This window comes from Pleurodeles waltl, chromosome 3_1 (assembly GCF_031143425.1).
Source record: "Pleurodeles waltl isolate 20211129_DDA chromosome 3_1, aPleWal1.hap1.20221129, whole genome shotgun sequence".
Lineage (NCBI taxonomy): Eukaryota > Metazoa > Chordata > Amphibia > Caudata > Salamandridae > Pleurodeles > Pleurodeles waltl.
Window position 1 is genome coordinate 373,066,355 of NC_090440.1, and position 20,600 is coordinate 373,086,954.

Genomic DNA, 20,600 nt, shown 5'->3' on the forward strand with positions numbered 1-20,600 from the left:
GTTCACACTACTCACTCTTACAAATACAAAACAGGTGTGCTGCCACAACTGTCCTTGTGTCACTTAACTCTCGGCAAGGACAGAAGCCCTCTTCCATTGTGAGGGTAGCACTTGGTGTGCCGCTCCTGATCTAACAAGACCGGCAGCCTCATCCTGTTTAATCCAACACCGGATCTGGACTCCGGAAATGTAGCTCCCCCAGCCTAGCATTTTCAGGGCATGGCTGGGGTTTAAGAACTTAACCCCAACACTCAAGGCCCGAAAAACACAAACAAGTTGTGGGCAGCCATTCTGAGCTCTGCACAAGCCACAGTTATGGCTCTCAATTATCATGCCAACAAAATGGACATTCAAGTGGACCTACTCAACACCATAGCAGTTTTTGTGTCAGGCACTGATGAAAAAAACTAGAACAACTAAATGCACTTATAACTTAAGTGCATGCAGACAAGGATACCAACTTCACTATATGCTCATGTAAGGAGGTGGTCAGCAAGCTAGTACTGCTTCAGGCTATCTTTGAAGAAATCTTGGGGGAAGTAAAAGCCAACTTCACCCCAAAGGGTAAACACCCAGGTGCACCAGCATGCAATATACCAAGTAAATCCATTGTCTCCCAGAGCATGGGACATCAGAACCTGTCTGTCACACGGGAGGAAAGTAGGGATAATCAGTCTGGGGACCTCAAATGACTAAGTCGACATGGCACTCCCCACAGAGCGCCATGCCCTTAACCCACAGCCTGTGGCATAGTTAAGTCACACCTCTAGCAGGCCTTACAGCCCTAAGGCAGGCTTCACTACACCACAGGTGAGGGAATAGTTGCATGAGCACTATGCCCCTACAGTGTCTAAGCCAAACCTTAGATATTGTAAGTGCAGGCTAATCACAGTGTATATGGTCTAATATAGTTTTAATTAATACTCAATTTAGGGGGGTGTTTAGGTCTGGGAGGATAGTAGGCAATGGCTACTAGCCCTAAGGGTGGCTACACCCTCTTTGTGCCTCCTCCCGGTGAGGAGGGGGTCACATCCCTAATCCTATTGGGGGAATCAGGATTTCTAAAAGTCAGAGTCACCTCAGCTCAGGACACCTTAGGGGCTGTCCTCACTGGGGGGTGACTCCTCCTTGTTTTTCTCATTATCTCCTCCAGCCTTGCCGCCAAAAGTGGGGGCAGTGGCCGGAGGGGCAGGCATCTCCACTAGCTGGGATGCCCTGTGGTGCTGTAACAAAAGGCGTGAGCCTTTGAGGCTCACCTCCAGGTGTTACAGTTCCTGCAGGGGGAGGTGAGAAGCACCTCCACCCAGTACAGGCTTTGTTTCTGGCCACAGAGTGACAAAGGCACTCTCCCCATGTGGCCAGCAACATGTCTAGTGTGTGGCAGGCTGGCAAAACTAGTCAGCCCACACTGGAAGTCGGGTATGTTTTCAGGGGGCATCTCTAAGATGCCCTCTGGGTGTATTTTTACAATAAAGTGCACACTGGCATCAGTGTGCATTTACTGTACTGAGAAGTTTGATACCAAACTTCACAGTTTTCAGTGTAGCCATTATGGTGCTGTGGAGTTAGTGTTTGACAGACTCCCAGACCATATACTCTTATGGCTACCCCGCACTTACAATGTCTAAGGTTTTGCTTAGACACTGTAGGGGCATAGTGCTCATGCACCTATGCCCTCACCTGTGGTATAGTGCACCCTACCTTAGGGCAGTATGGCCTGCTAGAGCTGTGACCTACCTATGCCACAGGCAGTGTGAGGTTGGCATGGCACCCTGAGGGGAGTGCCATGTCGACTTAGTCATTTTCTCCCCACCAGCACACACAAGCTGGCAAGCAGTGTGTCTGTTCTGAGTGAGGGGTCCCTAGGGTGGCATAAGACATGCTGCAGCCCTTAGAGACCTTCCCTGGCATCAGGGCACTTTGTACTAGGGGTACCAGTTACAAGGGACTTACCTGTGTGCCAGGGTTGTGCCAATTGTAGAGACAAAGGTACATTTTAAGGAACGAACACTGGTGCTGGGGCCTGGTTAGCAGGCCTCAGCACACTTTCAAATCATAACTTGGCATCAGCAAAGGCAAAAAGTCAGGGGGTAACCATGCCAAGGAGGCATTTCCTTACACAGTCCTGCTCTTCAAAAATGGAATGGCATGAACTTAAGAAATGAAAAGGTAACAACCACTTTACAATCTAACTAGCTGATAAGAGAGGAGATATTGTCCTTAATCTATTCCTCATCAAAGTCACAGCGTTCCAGAGACATTTATCCGTCTCTGGTTCTCCTTCCATCATCTCCTTCATCAAATTACGACAGACACTTGGGTCTTAAACATTGTACAGAATGGGTATTGTCTCAGATTTTCCACTCCACTAACAAGTAGTCCGCCAAGGGCGACCACTTCCCAGGTCCACCTCCTAAAGGCGGAAGTTTCCATATTGCCTGAAAAGAAAGCGATAGAACCGGTTCCCCTGTACCAGAGGGGAAAAGGCATTTATTCAAGATACTTTCTTTTCCCAAAAAAGGACAAAAAGGAATTCAGACCCATTCTAGACCTGAAGGTTGCCAACAAATGGATCAAAAAGGAAAAGTTCAGGATACTGGCCTTACACCAAATATATCCCCAGATTCACCAAGGGGACTGGCTTTTCTCAGGTGACCTACACAATGCCTACTTTCATATCCCCATTGCGAAAAAAAAATACATCAGAAGTTCCTATGATTTCTGGTGGGGAAACAACACTACCAATACACTCTCCTTCAATTTGGTCTCAAGTCAGCACCCAGAACTTTCTCCAAGTGCATGGCTGTCGTGGCAACACATCTTCGAAAACACCAAATATTTCTCGCCCCATTTCTGGACAACTGGCTTGTCACGGCACCCACTTTTCCAGAAGCCCTTCAAAAGGACATGCAATCTTCTTTATCGCCTAGGACTCCATGTCAACTTTTCCAAGTCCACGGCAACACCTGTCCACAGACTGCATTACTTAGGAGCTACCATAAATACGCTGCAGGGAAAAGTGTGTCCTCCGGAGGCTCGATGTTTATCAATACTACAGAAGTGCTGCGTGCTCAAGACTATCTGTCAACCAACAGTTTCCTCACTTCTAGGCTCCATGACCTCCTGCATCTTCGTAACTCCCAATGCTCCCCTCCTCATGCAACCCATCCAGGAGTGCCTGGAGGAACAGTGGAACCAACTGAAGGGAAACTGAGAAGACACAATCATTCTATCCACCCATGCAATCAAATCCCTTAGTTGGAGGTGCTCTGCTAGGACGCCAATTCTAATCTTCGGGCCCTGTGATCTCTTAAGGTCTTCTTCGATCGAAATGATGGACAAGCTTCGCAATCTTACAAACCAGATGTTGGTCTGTAAATGGGTAGTTTGCGTGGCACAGAGGGCAAAAATTTAAATGGAGTCCGATCCATCAGGCTTCTACATGGTAGGCCTGAACAGGCTTGAGTCGGGCGCATGCGCCCCGAAGAGCGAAATGAAGATTCCGACGTTACTACTGGTTCGATGCTAGATGGCAACGCGATCGAAACAATACCGACGATTAATTAGGTTTTCTAAGGTTTTCCGATTTGAAATCTCGGAGCAAGAGGAAACACGACCGAAACCGACAGCAGAAAGAAAACAGTCTAACAATGGAGTCGATGCCCATGCGCACTGTAACTGAGAGGAGGAGTCACTCGATCCCGAAAAAACTACTTCGAAGAAAAACAACTTGTAACACTCCGAGCCCGACACTAGATGTCGGAAGAGCTATGCATAGCATGTGTATCTGCAGCTACACATGCCATCGAACATATATATATAACCCCTCCCGAACCAAGATTGAAATCCCAAAAAGGCTTAGGTGGGGGTTTTCTGGCAAAAAAACACAGGGCTGCGTTTTTAGCTTATAGCAGTCCCATATTCTAATGGAAATTGGGTATCTGGTTCACGCAAGTGCAGGACAGTAGTCCTATTCCCTTTCTCAGATGAATGGGATCTTTTGTGGGAAGTAGCAAATGGATTTCTATATGTAGCCTGACTTCTGGCAATGCTAGGAATTTTCCTCAGTGGAGATATGGGCTTTTGAAGCCGACCTTGGATGTTCAGAGTGGCCTCTTCCATCGGAGAGCTGGAGGGCAGTGCTTGTCTTTTGTACCAGGGCCATCATCACAGCCACTTTGCATTATATGGTAGGTGTAGCAATCTGGCATGGTGTGTGGTGGACACCCATGGTGTTGGTACCAATATACCCGGTCCAGGCATCCTGTATTATTGAATGTAGGTGGATTGTAAGAAGCCAGAGCTCTCTAGAGGTAGCCGTGGATGAGTAGCCAAGACTTATCTAAGAGACATGAAAAGCTTATGCAATACCACAAGTCACACAGCAACTTATCACAAGTGAAAAAACAGACAGTGTTAAAAAAAATAAAGGTACTTTATTATAGTAACACTACACTAGATTACTTGTAGGCAGTCCCCCCAACTGGAGGTAAGTATACACTACATATATACACAGTAATAATTAGGAATTCGCACACAAAACAAGCATTGGCAAGAATTAGTGAAAAATAGTTAGTGCCCTAGGGGAGGACCAAACCATTTATTTGGAAAGTGGAATGCAAAGTAAAGTCCCCCACCCAAGGATATGTGTATGGAGTCATTAGACAGGAGCTGGAAGAACTAGAGGTGATTACCTGAGTGACCCCAGTGACCAGGAAAGCAGAGGTAAGTACCTGGTCTTCCCAAGGACTAACACGAGGACTTGGAAATTGGATTGTGCAAGAACAGGACCAGTCTAGAATGAACCAAAGGTGGATTCTGGAAGAAGAGGACATGCAAAAAAATGGGACAGGGTCCAGTCCATGATGGAGTGTCCGTCGGGGGCAGGAGTCACTACCCTCCCTTCTGTGGATGAAGAACTGGGTCAACGGGGGAAGAAGAAGAGCAGCTGTAGAGCCCAGTAGCTGCAGGGGAATACTTGGAGCAGTGCAGATTGTATCCCATGTCGGGTTGCAGATGGTCAGTGGTGTTGGAGAGCCACCAGCAAGCACTTAGCAAATGCAAGAAGAAGCAAAAGAAGAGTTGCAGGGCTGAAGAGGACCAGCAAGTTCCAGGGGACTCGACCCTTGGAGGGGAGTCTGGGTTGACCCTCAGCTGTCAGGAGAGCCAGCAGAAGCAGTCACAGCCCCCACAGGCAACCCACTGACAGCGGGCACAGTACGTCACAGTGAGGCCCAATTAGAACACCTGGAGAGGAGTCCCATGTTGTAGCAGCTGCAGAAAGGAGAATGTGCTTGTCAGGATAAGGTGCTGGGGGCCAGCGCTACTCGGAGCCTGAAGATTCCTTAGAGCAGGAGACAACAAGCCTTGGTTGCTGCAGGAGTCACGGTGCACAGGAGCATTGTCCTGCAGGAGAGACAAAGGCTCACCATCTACCAAGTTGGACAGATGGTAGAAAGGACCAAGGGAACCGCTCCAAATCACCACTTGTGATGCAGGATCCACGCGATTCCAGAGGAGAGCAGATCCACCCAGCCGTATGTCGTTGCTGTAGGTGCCTGTAGATGCAGGGAAGTGACTCCTTCACTCCAAGGGAGAGTCCTTCTTGTTTCATGGTGCAGGCTGAAGTCTTGCCAACCCCAGAGGATGCACAGCTAGGGAAATGTTGCAGTTGGTGGAAGGAGCCAGAGAAACAATGTTGCAAGGCGAGGTCGTCTCAGGAGTTGCAGTCTTGTTGTTTCCTGACGGGTCCAGTTGCAGTTCCAATGGCCAGAAGTAGAAGTAAATGATGCAGACGGGTCCTGGTGGAGTCTTGCACATCAAATCTGGGGACCCACCCACAAGGGAGTACCAAAAAGGTGCTTGGTCACTTTGCAAGGTGACCACCTATCAGAGGGGGTCACTGATGTCATCTGCCTAACCTGACCAGTCAGATGCTCCCAGGGTCCTCTGGCCATCTTGGTTTCAAGATGGCAGAATCAAGTGGCCACCTGGAGGAGCTCTGGGCACCACCCCTGGGGTGGTAATGGGCAGGGGAGAGGCCACTCCCCTTTCCTTTGTGCAGTTTCACACCAGAGCAGGTGGGGGGGTCCCTGGACTGGTGCAAACCAAATTATGTAAGAAGGGCACTAAATGTGCCCTTCAAAGCAAGCCGGTGGCATGGGGAGGCTACACCTCCCCAGCCTTGTAACACCTATTTCCCAAAAAGAGGAGGTTGCAACCAAATACCACAGGAAGTCCTTTGTTCTGCCTTCCCCTGCTTGAGTTGGTAAGGAGGGCAGAATCCTGTCTGAGGGGTCAGCGTGGACTTCTCACAAACCCTGGGAGACTGGTAGGAGCAATACTAGGGTGTTCTCTAAGGAGCCCTCAGAGTGCATGGAATCATGCCACCAATACTGGTATTAGTATTGGGGTATGATTCTGACATATTTGATACCAAACATGCCTAGGTTCAGAGTTATCATTATGTAGCAGTACATAGCTAAAATGGATTCCCTGCACTTACAAAGGGAATTGGAACTGAAGTTCGTAGGGACACCTCTGCTCTTGCAGGGGTGCCCATACACACAGGGATCTGCACCCTGCCCTTAGGGCTGGAAGGGCCTACCATGGGGGTGACTTACAGTGACCTGGTGTAGGAGCCAGCAGTGAAAGGGTGCATGCACCTTTACACGCAGGCTGCAAATGGCTGGTTGGCATGAGGCCCCATGGGTGACATAATACATGCTGCAGCCCATAGGGTCCCTTGGTATACCAATGCCTTAGGAACCTAAGTACCATATACTAGGGACTTACAGAGGTACACCAGTGTGTCATTTGTGGGGTGTACGAAGACCTTACCAAGCAAATTTAGAGAAGAGAACACTGACACTATGGTCTTGGATAGCAGGATCCCAGTGTACTACAGTCAAAACATATTAACACCAGGCAAAAAGTGGGGGCAACTGTGTTAGAAAGATCCTACTTTCCTACACCACCCCAGCCCTCCAGAATATTAGCAATTCACATCTCCTGTCTGAGATTGCAGTCCTCGCGTCCAACTAGCCTTTCCAGGTCCTCAGCTAACAAAATTCATCACAGAGACCTCCATGTTATGTTCCAAACACAGACATGCATGCAACATAGAGCACATACACAAGTATAACGCACTGCCCAGCACAGTTGGCTTATAGGGCAATGATGAGTTAAATACACAGCAGCAGAACTTTACATGAGTGGGCCAGTAGGCACCCATCCACTCACACGTAAAAAGGCTAGTTCACACTACTCACTCTTACAAATACAAAACAGGTGTGCTGCCACAACTGTCCTTGTGTCACTTAACTCTCGGCAAGGACAGAAGCCCTCTTCCATTGTGAGGGTAGCACTTGGTGTGCCGCTCCTGATCTAACAAGACCGGCAGCCTCATCCTGTTTAATCCAACACCGGATCTGGACTCCGGAAATGTAGCTCCCCCAGCCTAGCATTTTCAGGGCATAACTGGGGTTTAAGAACTTAAGCCCAACACTCAAGGCCCGAAAAACACAAACAAGTTGTGGGCAGCCATTCTGAGCTCTGCACAAGCCACAGTTATGGCTCTCAATTATCATGCCAACAAAATGGACATTCAAGTGGACCTACTCAACACCATAGCAGTTTTTGTGTCAGGCACTGATGAAAAAAACTAGAACAACTAAATGCACTTATAACTTAAGTGCATGCAGACAAGGATACCAACTTCACTATATGCTCATGTAAGGAGGTGGTCAGCAAGCTAGTACTGCTTCAGGCTATCTTTGAAGAAATCTTGGGGGAAGTAAAAGCCAACTTCACCCCAAAGGGTAAACACCCAGGTGCACCAGCATGCAATATACCAAGTAAATCCATTGTCTCCCAGAGCATGGGACATCAGAACCTGTCTGTCACACGGGAGGAAAGTAGGGATAATCAGTCTGGGGACCTCAAATGACTAAGTCGACATGGCACTCCCCACAGAGCGCCATGCCCTTAACCCACAGCCTGTGGCATAGTTAAGTCACACCTCTAGCAGGCCTTACAGCCCTAAGGCAGGCTTCACTACACCACAGGTGAGGGAATAGTTGCATGAGCACTATGCCCCTACAGTGTCTAAGCCAAACCTTAGATATTGTAAGTGCAGGCTAATCACACAGTGTATATGGTCTGGGAGTCTGTCAAATACAAACTCCACAGTTCCATAATGGCTACACTGAAATCTGGGAAGTTTGGTATCAACCTTCTCAGCACAATAAATGCACACTGATGCCAGTGTGGAATTTATTGTAAAATAGACCCAGAGGGCATCGTAGAGGTGCCCCCTGAATACCAGTCCGACTCCTAGTGCTCGGCTGACCAGTTTCTGCCAGCCTGCCACAACCAGACGAGTTTCTGGCCACATGGGGTGAGTGCCTTTGTCACTCTGTGGCCAGGAACAAAGCCTGCACTGGGTGGAGGTGCTTCTCACCTCCCCCTGCAGGAACTGTAACACCTGGCGGTGAGCCCCAAAGGCTTCTGTATGTTGTTACACCACCCCAGGGCACCCCAGCTAGTGGAGATGCCCGCCCCTCCAGACACACACCCCACTTTTGGCAGCAAGTCCGAAGGAGATAATGAGAAAAACAAGTAGGAGCCACCCACCAGTCAGGACAGCCCCTAAGATGTCCTGGGCTGAGATGACCCCTGCGTTAAGAAATCGTCCATCTTGCTTTTGGAGGATTCCCCCAATAGGAATAGGGATGTGTCAGGGAGGAGGCACAAAGAGGGTGTAGCCACCCTCTAGGACAGTAGCCATTGGCTACTGCCCCCCAGACCTAAACACACCCCTAAATCAAGTATTTGGGGGCGACCCTGAACTCAGGAAATCAGGTTCCTGCGACCTGAAGGAAGAAGAAGGACTGCTGACCTGAAAGCCCTGAAGAGACGACAGAGAAGACAACTGACTTGGCACCAGCCCTACCAGCCTGTCTCCAGACTCAAAGAACCTGCACAGTGACACATCCAGAAGGACCAGTGACCTCTGAGGACTCAGAGGACTTCCCTGCACCTAAAGGACCAAGAACCTCCTGAGAACATCAGCTCTGTTCTAAAACAGCAACAAGAAACCATCTTTAAAGACACTCTAACTTCCCTCCAGAAGTATGAGTTTTCGCACTCTGCACCCGACGCCCCAGGCTTGAGTTCAGGACAACCAACACTGCAAAGAGGACTCCCAGGTGACTCCAACGACGTGGACACCCTGAGTCGACCTCCCTGCACCCCCACAGCGATGCCTGCAGACAGAATCCAGAGGCTCCCCCTGACCGCGACTGCCTTGTAACAAAGGAACACAACGTCTGGACCAAGCACTGCACCCGCAGTCCCCAGGACCGAGAGGAACCACCTACCAGTGCAGGAGTGACCTGTAGGTAGGCCTCATCCTAGCGCAGTCAGTGGCTGGCATTATAAGCCCCCCTGTGCCCTGCCTGCATTGCCTGAGTGACCCTCGGGTCCCTCCATTGTTTTCTACGGCAGACTCAACGCCTACTTTGCACACTGCACACGGCCACCCCTGTGCAGCTGAGGGTGTGTTTTGTGTGCTTGTGTGTGTGTCCCCCAGTGGTCAGAAAACTCCCTAGTCAGCTCCCTGTGGACGCAGGTACTTACCTGCTAGCAGTTGGAACCGGAGCACCCTTGTCCTCCATAGGCGCCCTAGTGTTTTGGACCCTCCTTTGATCTCTGCACCTGACCAGCCCTGTGTTGCTGGTGCAGTGGCTTTGGGGTTGCCTTGAACACCCAACGGTGGGCTGCCTATGCTCAGGAGACTGAACTTGTAAGTGCTTTACTTTCCTGAAAAACTAGCTATCACTTACCTCCCCCAGAAACTGTTGATTTTTGCACTGTGTCCACTTTAAGAAAAGCTTATTGCCATTTTAACCAAAACCTTGTGTACTACTGTTTTAAATCAAATTTCTATACATACCTCTGTGAAGTACCTTAAAATTTATGTACTTACGAAAAATGTGAATCTTGTGGTTCTAAAAATAAATTAAGAAAATACATTTTTCTATATAAAAACCTATTGGCCTGGAGTTAAGTCTTTGAGTGTGTGTTCTCATTTATTGCCTGTGTGTGTACAACAAATGCTTAACACTACCTTCTTATAAGCCTACTGCTCGACCACACTACCACAGAATAGAGCATTGGTAATATCTAATTTTGCCACTATCAACCTCTCAGGGGAACTCTTAGACTCTGTGCACACTATCTCTCACTTTGAGATTGTATATACAGAGCGACTTCCTACTATCTCTGATAAGCCTTTGAGAGCTTTGGTTATTAGAATCATCATATATCATGTAAGGATGACAGCGAGGTATGAACCCCAGTTACTCCTGTGTTATGGGTCACTCAAAACTGGAGCCACTCGTGCTGTGGCAGACTGTCCCATTAACATAGGACAGGACAGAGGAGTGGATACTTGAAAGAAATCGAGGAATATCAAAAAACCGGGCACCAAATCACTTCTGTGTCTGGACTGGGACTATAAAGGTGGAAGCACAATCTCATCAGTAGTTCAACAGTTCTGTTCTGCTGCCAGCTTCAGGTGGAGAGAGGATCACCAGGACTTCCAGTTGCTGGAGCCAGGATTGGGACCACGGTCTGCTAGTCTCCCTGTTGAGTGAGGGGCCATCGCCTAGGAAGTCAGGATCCTGGAAAGAGAAGGAGAGTAGTTACAGGCATGGAGGCCCAATGGGGATCCTGCGGAGTGGATCCTGGTGAGTGAAGAAAGATCCAGTCCAGTTTGGACCACTGCAAGAGTGTGGGCTGCCTGCCCTCTCTTGCTGAAGCTAGGGCTATGACCTTTGTGAGAGGAGATAGACATCCCCTTGTGCCAGGAGTGGGCTACCAAGAAGCTAGGTCCGTTCTACTTACGAGAGTTAAAATCTGATACCCCGTGTGGTAGTAGGAGTCCACCATGAAGCTGGGGCCTTTGCAGGAGCAACCCCTGTCCAACTCAGTCAGTTTTATGAGGTCATGCGCCTCATGTTTAGGCAGTCTTACTACACTGGAGTCTCTTCAGAGATATAGCTAACTCATCGCTCAATCGCTTTAGGGAGTTCTGGGCTATAACCATGACCTTGGGCCTCGCAGCTCCCCCTCGCTCACCTCAGTCTGCCTTTCACTCCTTTTGTGGCTACAGAACGGGCGCCCAACCACCTCTGTTCCCTTCCAGCCACTGTGCCGTGCATGGTTGCCCAGAATCTGCGTCACCGGGAACGTGGGTTCCACTATGCTTGTGGATCAGGGTGCCAGCAGTCTAGCCAGTCCACCGCCGCCTACTAAGCAGCAGCCTTCAAACCTTCCTAGTCTGACGATTTCCCACCAGGGTCCAGCCAGAGGCAGGATTCAACATCACCTGCTCCACTGGCAGTCCATCACGTCAGACAGGTGAGTTTTGTAAATAGTCTGAAGGGGCTGCTCCCTCTCTTTCGCAACTACCCCCTTATCCATGCCACCATCCTATGATTGGATGATGGAGGATCACCTGGCACTTCTCCATGAGGAGGTTGCGGCTCGAGACTGAGTGAGGGTGCCTGTGCCAGAAGTAGGTTGTGGTTGTTATTCCTGCTACATTCTGGTGCCCAAAAAGGACAAGAGTCTGCTCCCTATCAGTAGGAAGCTGACTCTGTATATAATACATCAAAATGAGGGATAGTGTGCACAGAGTCCAGGGGTTCCCCAAGAGGCTTGACAGAGGCAATAATAGATAATACTAATGCTCTATTTGTGGTAGTGTGGTCGAGCAGTTAGGCTTATCAGAGGGTGGTGTTCAGCATCTTTTGTACACACACAAGAAATAAGTGAAAACACACACTCAAAGACTTAACTCCAGGCCAATAGGTTTTTATATAGAAAAATATTATTTTGTTAATTTATTTTTAGAACCACATGATTCATTTAGCAGGTACTTTGCATAGTAATTGTTAGGACTTTGAATCAAATCAATATTGTACACAGTTTTCATTAAAATAGCAAAAAGCTATTTTAAAAGTGGACACTGCAATATTCAACAGTTCCTGGGGAGGTAAGTACAGTACATTTTCTGAGGTAAGTACCACACTTACGGGTTCAGTCTCCGTGGCATAGGTAGCCCACCGTTGGGTGTTCAAGGCAACCGCAAGCATGCAGCACCAGCAGCACAGGGCCGGTGAGGTTCAGAGGTCAAACAGGAGCCAAAATAACGTGGGCACCTATGGGGACAGGGTACTCCGGTTCCATTCTTCTTGCAGGTAAATACCCACATTGTTGGCGGGCAGACCAGTGGGGTTTGGAGGAGTACTGGAGGGGCCCCAAGTGGGCACAAAAACCACACCCTCAGCGGCACTTGGGCGGCTGGGTGCAGTGTGCAAATAGGGCGTCAGGTTCTCAATAGAACTCTATGGAGGGACCTGGAGGTCACTTAGGCGCTGCAGGGAGGGCACAGGGGGGCCTCTCGGGCAAGCCACCAACCGGGCAAGGGTAAGGGCCACCTGCTGATCGTTGCTGCACCGGTGGTCGGATTCTATCTGGCTTGGGGGCTGCGGTGCAGTGCTTCTGCAGGCCACTGATATCTTTGTCCCGGGCAGTCGCGGTCAGGAGGGTCCTCGGAATTCCCACTGCAGGCGTTGTCATGATGGTGCAGAGAGGTCAGCCCAAGGTGGACACGTCCTCGGAGTCACCTAGGGGTCCTCTCTGGATAGTTGGTTTCTCTGGACACGGGCTGGGGGCGTTGGGTGCAGAGTAGTTGGACTCATGCTTCTGGAGTGAGATGAGAGTCCCTTTGAAGTTGGTTTCTTGATATTATTTTTGTACAGGTTTGCTGTCCACGGGGGTTTCTTGGTCCTCGGTGATGCAGGCAGTCCCCTGGAGGCTTTTCAGGGGTCCTGCAGGACGTGTTGCGTCTTTTCTTGCAGCTTTTCAAAGTAGGAGACGGGCTGGTAGGGCTGGGGCAGAGTGAGTTGTTGTCTCCTTCTCTTCTCTGCGGGGTTTTCAGCTCAGCAGTCCTTCTTCTTTCTTGAGGTCATCAGGAATCTCGGGAACTGGGTTCAGGGTCGCCCATAAATACTAAATTTAGGGATGTGTTAGGGTAAGAGGGCAGTGGCCAATGGCTACTGTCCCTGAGGGTGGCTACACCCTCCTTGTCCCTCCTCCCTTTCGGGAGGGGGGCACATCCCTATTCCTATTGGGCTAAATCCTCCAAAACAAGATGGAGGATTTTCCAAGGAGGGGGTCGCTTCAGCTCTGGTCACCTTAGCGGTGGACCTGGTCAAGGGGGTGACTCATCCTTCCTTTTCTCATTATAACCTTGGACTTGCTGACAAAAGTGGGGGCTGGGGATGGGGGGGGGGGGGTTGGGGGCTGTGCATCTCCACTAGCTGGAGTGCCCTGGGGCCTTTGAGGCTCACTGCTAGATGTTACACTTCCTACAGGGGGAGGTGTGAAGCACGTCCACCCAGTGCAGGCTTTGTTTCTTGCCCCAGAGAGCACAAAGGCTCTCATCCCAGGGGGTCAGAAACTCGTCTCAGTGGCAGGCTGGCACAGACCAGTCAGTCCTGCACTGAAGGATTGGGTAAAATACAGGGGGCATCACTAAGATGCCCTCTGTATGCATTTTTGTATAAATCCAGCACTGGCATCAGTGTGGGTTTAATATTCTGAGAAGTTTGATACCAAACTTCCCAGTGTTCAGTGTAGCCATTATGGAACTGTGGAGTTCGTTTTGACAGACTCCCAGAACATACACTTAATATGGCCACACTGTACTTAAAATGTCTAAGAATGGACTTAGACACTGTAGGGGTATGTTGCTCATACAGCTATGCCCTCACCTGTGGTATAGTGCACCCTGCCTTAGGGCTTTAAGGCCTGCTAGAGGGGTGACTTACCTGTGCCACAGGCAGTATTTTGTGTGCATGGCATCCTGAGGGGATGCCATGTCGTCTTTGCCTTTTTCTCCCTACCAACACACACAATCTGCAATGGCAGTGTGTGCGCGTTAGGTGAGGGGTCCTTTAGGGTGGCACAACACATGCTGCAGGCCTTAGGGACCTTCCCTGGTCACAGGGCCCTTTTACAAGGGACATATGTGTGCGCCAATTGTGGGAACAATGGTACATTTTTAGTGAAAGAACACTGGTGCTGGGGCCTGGTTAGCAGGGTCCCAGCGCACTCTCAGTCAAGTCAGCATCAATATCAGGAAAAAGGTGGGGGGGTAACTGGAACAAGGAGCCATTTTGATACACTATCCTAGAGTAGAAGTTCAAAAGGCTAAGGTTCTATCTGCCCTGGACCCAGGAGACTGTAAGGTAGCATTAGACTTGCAGGATGCTTATTACCATATTCCCATCCTGCCTGCCCACAGACGTTACTTGCAGTTCACGGTAGGCCACAAACATTTTCAGTTCATCGTGCTTCCTTTTGACCTTACCAGCTCCCCTCGGGTGTTCACCAAGGTGATGGCGGTGGTTGCAGCTTATCTGCGCAATATATCTCCAGAAGGAGATACACCAATGCTAGTCTAATAGTAGTGCTGTAATGAAGTATCCTTTATTTTTGCAACACTGGTGTGTGTGTTTCTTGTGAGTGAGTTACTGTCTGACTACTGTGGTATTGTAAGTGCTTTACATTCCTCCTGGATAAGCTTCAGCCTCAGCTACCCCTGGAGAGCTTTTGATATCTAGGCACCTATTCACTATAACTTAGTGTTGCCTGGACTCAGTGTAGGGTGCTACACCATAGGTGTGCACCATAAACTGAGACAGCCACCTCTCCCTTGCAGGAAATCCTTTGTTCTGCCTCTCCGGCCTGAGCTGGCTCACCAGTAGGATGGCAGAACAGTGTCCAAGGTCAGCAGCAGCGTGGGCTGGCTGCTAGACCCCATAAGGCTGCAGAGGCAGAACTGGAGGGTCCTCTAAGGAACCCATAGAGTACATGACATCATGCAACTAAAACTGTAATCTGTGTAGTTGCATGATTCCAACATGTTTGATACCAAACATGCCTAGGTTCTGAGAAGCCATTATGTAGTTAGACCACTCGTGTTGTCACTGTCTACCACATACCTTAAGATGGATTCCCTGCACTTACAGAGTCCAGGAATGGGCCTGGCATTTGTAGAGCCACCCTTCTGATGCAGGGGTACTCTCACACTTACAGATATGCACCCTGCCCTTGGGCTTAAGGGCCTACCAGAGGAGTTACTTATGTTTAAGTGCAGTGACCAGGTTCAGTAGTGGAAGGGTACATGCACCATTTCACGCAGGCTGCAATGGCAGGCCTGCCGACACAGTTTGCATAAGCTTCCATGGTTTGCATTATATATGCTGCAGCCCATTTGAGACCCCTGGTGTACCAATGCCCATAGCACTTAGGCACCATATACTAGGGACCCACATGGGTGCACCAGGATGCCAGTTGTGGAGGTATAAAGGTTACCAGCAACCAAATGTAGGGCAGAGATCACTGGCATTGGGGTCCTGGTTAGGAGGATCCCAGTGCACTATAGTCCAAACATACTGACACCATGCAAAAAAAAAAAAAGTGGGAGTGTAGGAAAGTGCCCCTTTTGGCATGGCTACCCTCCTCCCCGCACCTCCCTCCCTCTCACTTACGTTTTGCATGATATTAGTGCTGACTTGACCTAGAGTGTGCTGGGATCCTGTGAACCAGGCCCCAGAACCAGTGTTCTTTCCTTAAAACTATACCATTGTCTCCACAATTGGCACACCCCTAGCACCCAGCTAAGTACCTTGTAAAAGGTACTCATGGTACCAAGGGCTCTGTGGCCAGCGAAGGTCCCCAGGGGATGCAGCATGTATTATGCCACTCCAGGGGACCCCTCACACGCACACTGTTATTGCAGCCTGTGTGTGCTGGTGGAGAAAAAAAGACAAAGTTTATAGGGCACCCCTCCCCTTAGGATTCCTTGTCCACAAACCACTGCCTGTGGCATAGGTAAGTCACCCCTCTAGCAGGCCTTACAGCCCCAAGGCAGGGTGCACTATACCACAGGCGAAGGCATAGCTGCATGAGCAATTGCCCCTACAGTGTCTAAGTCCATTCTCCGACTTTGTATGTGCAGTGTGGCCATATTGAGTACATGCACTGGGAGTTTGTCATTAGGAGCTCCACAGCTCTATGATGGCTTCACTGAAGACTGGGAAGTTTGGTATCGAACTTCTCAGCACAATAATCCCTCACTGATACCAGTGCTGCATTTATTGAAAAGCCAAAAATCTAGTGCAGGACTGACCAGTCTGTGCCAGGCTGCCACTTTGAAACAAGTTTCTGACCTCATGGGTTGAGAGCTTTTGTGCTGCCTAAGGCCAGAAACAAAGCCTTCACTGGGTGGAGGTGCTTTACCCTTCCCCCCCTGCAGGAACTGTAACACCTGGTGGTGAGCCTCAAAGGCTCAGGCCTCCTGTTACAGTGCCAGGGCACTCCATGTAGTGGAGATTCCCACCCACCGTACAAAGCCCCACTTTTGGTTGCAAGTCCAATGGGAAAATTAGGGAAAACAAGGAGGAGTGACCACTTCAGCTAGGACCACTCCTAAGGGAACCAGAGCTGCAGTGACCCCCTCCCGGCTGAATCCTCCATCTTGGTTTGGAGAACAGGGACCAATAGGGTTAGGTCTGTGTCCCCCTCCCAAAAGGGAGTGGACACCGGAAGGGAGTAGTCACCCTCAGGGACAGTAGCCATTCGCTACTGTCCTCTGACCCCTGTAACACCCCTAAATCGAGGATTTAAGTGCTCCCCTGAACATAGATCTTCAGATTCCTGGCGACCTCAAGAAGACAACAAGAAAAAAGGACAACTGCTAAGCTGACCCCCAACAGAGAAGACTGCCGACACCATCTGATTTGGTGCCAGTCCTACTGGCCTGTCTCCAGCTTCTGAAGCCCCTGCTACAAAAAGGCGGCACATCCTGCAGGACCAGCACCCTCTTAAAAGCCCCAACAGGACTGCCTGCCCACCAGAGAACCAAGCTCTCCCAAGGACAGCGCCCCTGTCCACAAAGAAACTCCAACAAAGGACTCCAGAACCGCCCAGGTCCACAAGCCCTGTCCACTCTGCACCCAACACCCACGGCCTGTGTCCAGGTGGCCAACCCATCTAGAGCAGGTCCCCAGGTGATTTCAATCTTGTGTCCACCCTGGGTTGACCCCTCCTGACTAACACAGCGAAGCCTGCAGACTAAATCCAGAGGATCCCCCCTGTCTGTGAAAGATACTCTGCAGTTCACATCCGATGCAGCAAGTGACCCTCCTTTTTGTCTAGCCTGTGGTCTTCCTGAACTGACCTCCTGGACCCAGTCTGCAGCCTAATTGTCCCTATTTAAAAGCATTGGGAGCCTGACGCTGAGTTTGCACCCTGCACCCACCCGCCCCTGTGCCGTTGAGGGTTTGTGTTTGGTGCTGACCTGTGCCCCCCTCCTAAACCCTCCAGTACAAAACTGTACTGCCTTTTCTTCCCCCTTTAACTGTGTTGAAAAATCAACTTTTCAAACAGATCATTGCTATTTATTTGTAAATCGTTTAATTTACCAAAGGGAAACAAAATGGTGTTGATGCATATGCTTGCTACTTACTTGCACATGTACTTACCTGCAATCAGAATCTTGTGTTTCTAGAAACAAAATAATATATTTTTGCTACATAAAAACCATTCACCTGGAGTTAGTCATTAAATGTATGCTTCCTTTGTTGCCTCTGTGTGTGTCCAACAAATGTTTTGACCTATCCTCTGATAAGCCTAACTGCTTGACCACACTACCACAAAAGAGAAAATTAGCATTATCTACTTTAGCTTCTGTTAAGCCTCTGGGAAACCCCTGGACTCTGTGCACAATATATCTCCTTTTGATATAGTATATACAGAGTCAGCTTCCTTCAGGGGGGTACTACAACCAGAACCCAGTTTAGTACAAGAGGTTTCAGTCTTCCCCTAACTCGACAACTGGCTGTTAAAGGCGGGATCGCGCCAGGCTGTCGTCTCCTACCTTCAGACTATAGACGACCTCCTGCATTCACTGGGGTTTATTAAAAATGTGCCAAAGTCACACCTGACTCACTCTCAGACGCCGCCTTTCATTGGAGATGTTCTGGACAACCATGCAGGTTCAGGCTTATCCTCCAGAGTGGCAAGTCCAGGATATTCAGGCTATGATACCGTTGTTTCAGCATCTATTCTGGATTTCGGTGAGAATGACTCTTAGGTTGCTGGGCCTCATGGCCTCTGACATCCTGCTAGTGTCACATGCCAGATGGTATATATGTGCTCAGCAGTGGAACTTGAAGTTGGAGTGCGTGCAGAATCAGGGAAATCTCTCCAACATGGTCCAGATGGTTGAGGGAACTGCACAAGATCTGCAGTGGTGTCTGTTGAACTGCGATAGGGTCATAGGCAGATCCCTATCCCTTCCCCAACCGTTCTGACAGCAGTGACAGATGCATCATTTTTGGGATGGGTTGGCCACATGGGAGAGGTCAGAGGCATCTGGCCTCCAATGGAGTCTGGGAGTCCACATCAGTCTTTTGGAGCTCAGGATGATCAGACTGGCATTGAAAGCATTCCTTCCCTCTCTCAAAAGGGAAAGAAGTTCAGGTGTTCACAGACAAACTCCACCGCCATGGGGTACTGCAACAAGCAGGGCGGTTGGGGTTGTGGACCCTTTGTCACCAGGCTCTGCGCCTCTGGACGTGGCTGGAACATCAGGGCATTTCCATGGTGGTTCAACCCCTGGTGGGCGTTCTGAATGCTACAGTGGACAAACTAAGATAAAATGCCTGGTCAATCACGAATGGCATCTCCATCCAGAGGTGGTGCAAGATCTCTTTCAGCAATGGGGAGAGCCTTGTTTAGATCTGTTCACCTCCTCAGAGCACAATGTCAGCAGTTTTGGACTTTCCAAGGCAGCACTCACTCAGCGATACTTATCATCTCGAGTGGAGCTCAGGCCTCTTGTATGCCTTTCCACCCATGCCACTTCTCCCCAGAGTTCTCAGGAAAATTAAGAACGATTGGGCCCAAGTAATCCTTGTGGCTTCAGTATGGGCTCGAAAAGTCTGGTATACTGAGCTATTGAGCATGGCCATCGATCCTCCGATCAGACTGCCCCTTCGGGTGCATCTTTTGTCACAGCAGCAGAGGAAGGTTCTCCAACCGAACCTGTCCGTTCTCTGCCTTTTTGCGTGGTGATTAAGCCGTGGCAGTTGACCTTCTACCCAAAGTGTGTGATGTTATTTTGGCAGCCAGGTGTCCCTCCAACAAAACGGTATACGCCTGTTGGCATACATTTGTTGCATGGTGCACAGACAAGTCTGTTGACCTGCTCCCTGCCCCTCCGTCCGAGGTCCTCTTGTTTACACTTTCTTTGGCCCAGCAGGGCTCTGCTTTGGGTAGCATCTAAGGTTATTTGTCTGCTATCTATGCATGAGGTTACCTCACCAACCCTCTTTGTTTGAGTCTTGTATTGTTAGTAGGTTCCTTAAGAGGCTTACTCCCATGTTTCCTCCATCAACATTCAAAATGCCCCAATGGAATTTGAATTTGGTTGTGACGTTTCTCATGTGTGCTCCTTTTGAGCCTCTTCACAATTGTCCTCTTCTTGCCTTCTTGGTGGCTATTACATCTACTCCCAGGGTGAGTGAGGTGCAGGTATTGTCACCCTACTTTTCCATCTACCCTGACAAAGTGGTGCTACAGGCCAGGGCTTCCTATTTGCCAAAAATGGTCATGCCCTTTTATGCATGCAAGTCCTTCTCCACGCTCACTTTTTACACACGCCCACATACTTCTGAGGAAGATGAGAAACTCCACTGCCTGGATACCTAAAAAAGCATTGGCGTTCTATCTTGATTGTAACAAAGAGTTCCGAGTTGATGGTCAACTCTTTGTTGGGTCTTTGTGTGTGAAGAAAGGTCAGGCAGTGCAGAAGAATACCATCTTTAGATGGGACATGCTCCGCATTAAAATGTTCTATGTATTAGCTAAAAGGCAACGCCCCGTACAAGAGCGAATACCACTGCGTTAGCATGTGGAGTTCGAATTTTGAACATCTCTCAGGCAGCAACATGGGCATCCTTGTACATGTTCACCAAAAACTACTGCCTGGACAGTCAGGTCTGAAGGGACGGGTACTTTGGCACCTATATAGGTCCCACAACATCCGGCGCGCACAATGCCGATCACACCACATGAAAGGTGGCTGGGGGAAATTCTAAGATAAGGAATCTGCAACTAGAATATGTCTCTAGCAGATAAGGCGTTACATACTGAAAGTAAGAAATTTGTTTGCCATGGTGGACCGGACATTGTGCCTTATTCCAGGGAGGCATGGAATTTGAATCCTTTGTGTGTATGCTCAATGATTGTCTGGTGCGACTCAGATCATTGTGCACCAGACGTTGTGCTTCATTCCAGGGAGATACAACATTGATCATTTGTGTTGGCGATCGAGATTGTCTGGTGCAACTGAAGTCATTGTTGACTTTACGTCGTGCCTCTTTCCAGGAAGGCACGGGAGTGGAATCCTTTTCTTGTGTTTAACAAACTGTCTGGTGCTTCTCAAGTGATCGCACACC

General features: G+C 49.3%; 1 protein-coding gene across 3 annotated transcripts in view; it reads left to right on the forward strand.

Moving 5' to 3' along the window:
* The window catches only part of PDE8A (phosphodiesterase 8A), a 2,216,737-nt gene that overhangs the window by 1,748,179 nt on the left and 447,958 nt on the right, over nucleotides 1–20,600 (forward strand). The window lies entirely within an intron of this gene.